Raw genomic sequence first — 6,086 nt, 5'->3', positions numbered from 1 at the left:
TACAATATATATATTTCTTATTGCAAATCAAACAAAGGGAAGCCAGTAGAACATGACAATGTTTAATCTACATTAATATTAGATTTTCCAGAAATAAATGTCGTTTTTTGAAATGCGATGTTTGGAAAAGTATAATCGTATAATCCAGAGTTGTAAAACATGCTTTTATCAAACTGAGCACTACTTGCTTCAACGCACTTTTGTCAACGTGTAACGATGCTGTTTATGCCCCTGTTGTAGAACTCAAAATTTCTCTGGTCAATGAATTCCCTGAAGGCCCGGCATGGCCAAGCGCGTAAGGCGTGCGACTCGTAATCCGCGGGTTCGCGCCCACGTCGCGCCAAACATGCTTGCCCTCCCAGCCGTGGGGGCGTTATAATGTGACGGTCAATCCCACTATTCGTTGGTTAAATAGTAGCCCAAGAGTTGGCGGTGGGTGGTGATGACTAGCTGCCTTCCTTCTAGTCTTACACTGCAAAATTCGGGACGGCTAGGACAGATAGCCCTCGAGTAGCTGTGTGCGAAATTCAAAAACAAACAAACGAAAACAAACGAATTCCCTGAAAGCTTCTTCTGCAGTTGCCTGGTTTTGAAAGCGTTTGTTGTTCAAAAAGTTGTCAAAGTGCTTGAAAAAATGAAAAGCTGTAGGGGAAAGGTCTGGGGAATAAGGTGGAGGAGGCAGAGCCTCGATTCCAAATTCGTTTAATTTTTGAAGCGTCATCCTTGTCAGGTCTCATAACACCAATTTTGTTGATCTTCAATTAGTTCATGTGGAACACTTATTCAATTTTTTCATCTTTCCAATTGCACTCAGGTGGTTGGCAATGCTTGATTTGCTTGTGCCTAGCTTTTCTGCAAGCTCACGTACTGTTGTGCGTCTGTCTCAACTGCTTCCCTTAATGTGTTTTCATCTAACGATGACTTCCTTCCACGGTTCCACGACCTTCGTGATCTTCAAGACTTTCATCTCCATGTCGAAACCTATACGTTCTGTAACAGATCCATGGCCGAATGCCTGGTTGATGTTTCGTGTAATTTCAGTTGCTTTTCGTCCAAGTTTGAAGTCGTAGAGAAAAATTAGACGAAAGTCCTTTTTTGTCCATGCTGCCTTAGGGGTTCCGAGACTTACTCTAAGTAAAAGTAAAACAACAGAAAATTAAGACACCTTGTAAGAGACAAACGTTTGATTAAATCAACCAACGATAAGTTACTCAATATTCAGCTTCTAAGAGTCATCGTGAAAATTCCGACATTTATTTCTGGACAACCTAATATATATATATATATATTAAATCGATTAGGATTTTAAGCTGTAAAGTCGTTATAGTTGTGACAGTCAATCCTCTATTCAGTTACAATCAGCTACATATTAGTCAGAGGGTGATAGTGACTTGTCTCTATCTCACTGGTCAGCATAACATTTACTTTGATCATTTCTAAGTTACGGATGCCCGAATTTTATTAAACTCAGACCTGTTCTAGTCTAGTACAACTATCAAACTGAGTATGTTATAAAATAAAACTCGCATACAATTCAACATTGGGAAGTATCAAGGAAAGAAGTATGTAGAAAGAAGTATGTAGAAATAAGTATTCAGATCACAAAAGTTACATTTCTCTAACACCATGTGTATTCATACTGCTGACTTATGAACCAAAACTACTGAACGTTACGTCAGCGTGATCAGCATACGATAAAAAAATTCACGATTCAGAAAAACAAATTTTTTGGTATCTAAAAATAATGTTCTCTGTTTCAACTTATGTAAATTAATTTTGGTATCTTACCCATGCCAGCTCTTATATTGAATCAAATGATAATACTCAAGATTGTGGAGTAAAACTTAACTCTATTGCAAATCGACCTGTAGTTTGTATAATAGTTTAATATTAGATATAGCCAAATGAATCTTCACCACTCATACAACGTTAAGATAACACTTGACAACAACAACAAAGAAAAAAACGTTCATAAATCTTAGATTGTTCAAATCTTTTATTGTTGTTCTTTGCTATAAAAAATAGTTTTGCTTATACTTGAATTCCAGTTAGACAATACTAATAACTTGCTGCCAATATTAAAAAATTATCGAGTGCAATTCTTGACAGTTAGGCCTTCTGTCGATAAACTTTCATTCCATGCTTACCCCATCAGTGACAATGAAGAGTATTCCACTGACATCTTTAAAGCCATTACTAATTCACAGAATCCCTAAGTCTCTTCCATAACAGTCATATACTGTCTAAACTACTGCAAACACACTTCTGAGCTTTATAAAGTATAAAACCATGCTATTCTTGTGTACGGTGATTACCTACAAGTAAAGATAGTAAGCGCAACAGGAGGATAATTAGAAAATGTTATCCATAACTGAGTCTAAATTTCTGACTCAGAGAGAGAAAAAAAAAAAGATACCAAATACACTGTAAAAAAAAGTAAAAGTGAATCTTTATTTAGAACAGATACAATATAGTCTGGTGATAACGTAAAACAACAAACCAGTTTTGTTCTCTGTTTTCAAAGGATTTTATATTAACATCTGAATACTATTTGGAAAATACAATGATTACATTGAAAATTCAATAACATTGTCTCTCATATCATTGGTTATTACACCAACAAAACTACAGAAGATAGATCTTCAGTGTTTCCGAAATTTGCCACATAGCTACACAAACAATACATACTTCTGCAACCACCTTTTCCATGAGAAAATTTTAAGTGACAGCAAGGAGAATCACTTATAGCAATTAAGTAAGCGAGGTAACCTTATAAAAAAACTGATATCTGCTTAGGTTAGCATGCTAATAAACTGCCATATATATATATATGTGTGTGTGTGTGTGTGTGTATGTGAAAAATGTTTTAATTCTAGGTGTCCACCAGTCTAAACTAATAGAAAAAGAAACAGTATGTTTTACATAATGTAAAATAACTCTAGTATTTAACTTGTTTTCACATTCAAACTAAACAATCGACATTAAAAACTTAATTCACGTACACTACCTACACTACTTTTTGTTGTGATTGAAATCAAATAGTTAATTTTGCTCTTTCCCAGTAAATATTTCTGACATTAAAAAATAAAAAAAAAAAAATGAACGAAATATGCCTATCATTAATTACAATAGCAATAACCTAATGATGGCCACAACAAACTAATTTACTATTTACTTAAAGCCCTTGTTAGTTATATACAAATTTGTAAGTTGTTTGAGAAAGTGTTCAAATAACTTTATCAGATTTAATGTAGATGACAATATATAACAATACCACTATCCTTTCTCTCCTTGTGTTTTATAATTACAATGAATGGGTCTTTAGTTTCCTTGAGAGGTAATCTCTCCTTGCCCGGTATGCCCAGGTGGTTAGGACATTCGTCTCATAATCTGAGGGTTGCGGATTTGAATCCCCATCGCACCAAACATGCCCACTCTTTCAACCGTGTGGGCGTTATAATGTGACGGTCAATTCCACTATTCGTTGGTAAAATAGTAGCCCAAGAGTTGGCGGTGGGTGGTGATGACTAGCTGCCTTTCCTCTTGCCTTGCACTGCTAAATTGGGGACTGCTAGCGCAGATATCCCTCTTGTAACTTTGCGCGCAATTTAAAAACAAACAAGTAATCTCTCCTACCAATATTTCTTTTAATGCTTTCCGAGATTAAAATACCCCATTACTGAATAAAAATAATAATTTGAATTTTGAAAAATGTCGCTCACTTTCTTCGTTTGTCTTTCTTAATATTTAGCCACACTGTAGTAACGAAAATTGTTATTATTATAAAGAAAAGAGAAGAACATCATAAAAACTCTTCAAGTTCTCCTTCCAATTTTTCTGAAGCAAAAAGAACTCGCAATCTCATTATTAATTCAATAGTTTTCAAATTTATCCTTGTATTATTGTGTCTCTAACATATTCAGCAATCGTTTAGCTTAATTCAGGCTTAATAACACTTTTTAAAGTTTTTCACATGAGCTTGGATTATGCTATAAGTTCTTGACTTTTCATAATGTATATAAATGGTTTACTTTTCTTAACCCAGAGAATTCTTCTTTCTTTATGATTTTAAAATTATATTGACACATGGTGTATATATTTAGAGACTCTTTCTAATTTTATCAAAATATTTTGGTGATTTAGTAAGCTTAATGATTGATTAATGTAATTCATAACTTAAAAATAAAAAACTTACAAACTGTACAATAAAACTGTTTCCAAAATAATCTCCCTTCATTACGTCCATCTTATTGCAAGTTACACAGTTAAGTCTTACTTTTACCACACTTCCACATCAGTCAACAAATGTTGGTACTTTGAACATTCAGAAACCTCTCAGACTAATAAAGTACACTGATGTTGTTTTGAGACAACCATCAGCAACCGAGGCTTATCCAAAATAATCACAAGATTGATGTGTTTTTTTTACTCTAGCACAAAGCTACACAATGGGCTGTCTGTACTCTGCCCACTAGGGGTATCAAAACTAGGTTTCTAGCGCTGTGAGACCGCATTCATACCGCTGTGCCACTGTGGGGAGTTTATTCTAGTTGGCAAAACATTACTTCTTTCCATGTGTAAACTCATACACACTGTAAGTTTTAATTTCACACCAGCCTGCATCTTCCTTCTTCTTTATTTTTGTTTCTTATCAATGAAATATTGTTGTATCTATTATTAAAGACAACAATTTCTGGTCAATACTTCGAGCACATATCGCAAACTATAATACATGATAGGTTCAACCTTCTCATCATGGAATGTGATGAAGATATTTTTCGATAAGAACACACTGAATCTAATATCCTCCTTTTGATTGGTATGCCTCACTAAAAGGAAGCAGCTTCTAGTGCTGGCCTCTCGATCATTTTTAAAAGTCCCAGACTGCAAAAACGTGCTAAGATATTGTATATAATCCATATTGGAAACTAATTATGATTTTCTTTTGAAAATTCATCTGAGCCAATGATTTGATTTTGAAACAAGAATTTGGAATCTACATGGATTGGTTCATTCCCTATCCATAAAGTCCATGAATATTTTGAGTGCAATTAACTATACGAACACTAAACTTTTATTAATATTAAAATTTCTCAGTGTTGCTTCATTATTGTAATAGCAAAGTAAGAATTCCACTTTATTTTCTGAAACTTGCTTCAGTTATATTTTTGTGCTGTCCAATCGTGCTGAATGATACATCACTGAGTCTCGTATTGCAATACTGATATCTGTAAAAGCTGGCATTAATAGTGCCAATAAAGCATGCTATGAATTTTCTATTCTTTGTTTCCGCGTGAGGCCACAGCTTGTATTGACAGTTGTTATAAGCGCTTACTCTACTATGGGATGAGATAAAGGTTCAGCCCACTGCTTAACACGTGTTAGTACACGATGGCTGTTCCTGAAATGTTAGAACATATTATGATGGCCACGTTCAAGGAATGACATATTTTAAATACAGTATGAGAGTCTTGGTGTGTAGGTTATGATCCATAACTTTACATATGGCATCATCTGAAGATAAATGCAAAATGCGTGATCAAATCACATGTCTTCTTGCCTTCGAAACATGTTTCAATTGTTTCAATGTGTCTCTTTAGTCCAAGTTCTGAGGCTAAAATTTGCTAGTGTAGACAATTTTGTTAGTTTCTTCAAACTTGTTAACTTTTGATACCTTGTTTATTTACATCAAAAAAAGAACAAACCATGAATAAATATTTCATAGAAAACAAGCACCATTTTAGTACAAAAACGGTTAGATTCTAAGGATAAAAACAACAAAAATCATTGTCCCTGTTTTTTATCAACATTTTTATTTAACTAAGCATAAATTTCATTACAAAACCCAACTTATTTCATTGCATTGCATATTTTTTATCACAAATCTGATCCTGATTACACTTGGGGATTCAAATTATTTAGAATACATGTATCTACAGGCTTGGATAGGACTAGAAAGACATCTTAGAGTACTTGCAGGGTCTCAGAAATACATTATTATAAAACACTGGACCACAATTCCACAGGGAGTAAGATAGAATGCTGATTATTAAAATGATGTCCCAAAGAAGGATTTAATTCACTTC

This window comes from Tachypleus tridentatus, chromosome 4 (assembly GCF_004210375.1).
Source record: "Tachypleus tridentatus isolate NWPU-2018 chromosome 4, ASM421037v1, whole genome shotgun sequence".
In the NCBI taxonomy this organism is placed as follows: domain Eukaryota; kingdom Metazoa; phylum Arthropoda; class Merostomata; order Xiphosura; family Limulidae; genus Tachypleus; species Tachypleus tridentatus.
This window is presented reverse-complemented; position numbering follows the sequence as displayed.